We start from the raw sequence: 353 nt of genomic DNA, 5'->3' as shown, positions 1-353 counted from the left end.
AAAAAAATGTTAAACATTATTAGATTACAGATTATCCGCGAAATTCGTGGCGGAGACATATCTTACCTTGTCACGTTCGCCTCTTTAATTCGAAGAAGTCATTTGTATTTTTATCAACAGAAACATTATTTTTGTCAGTGAAGAAACAAAAAATACATATCCTGAATCCCAAAATTTACCATATCTCCGCAGTAAGACCAGCCAAATATACGTAGCCACCGATGTGTTTCAGAAACTCTCGAACCCGAACCTCGGAAGTGACAAGGGATACACGCTCAGCGTCGTGACGCTGCTTCGTGAACCCGAACCCGAATACTCCCAAATGTTCGGGTTCGGAACGGACAAGGGATATT

The 353-nt window shown here is 41.1% G+C and overlaps 1 protein-coding gene across 1 annotated transcript in view; it reads left to right on the top strand.

The window, feature by feature from the left end:
• LOC119592953 overlaps window positions 1–353 on the top strand; it is a 12,973-nt gene that overhangs the window by 8,116 nt on the left and 4,504 nt on the right. The gene's annotated exons all lie outside the window — the stretch shown is intronic.

This window comes from Penaeus monodon, chromosome 31 (genome assembly GCF_015228065.2).
Source record: "Penaeus monodon isolate SGIC_2016 chromosome 31, NSTDA_Pmon_1, whole genome shotgun sequence".
NCBI classification, from domain to species: Eukaryota; Metazoa; Arthropoda; class Malacostraca; order Decapoda; family Penaeidae; genus Penaeus; species Penaeus monodon.
The sequence above is the reverse complement of the archived record's forward strand: the minus strand, read 5'-3'. Positions and strand labels throughout refer to the sequence as shown.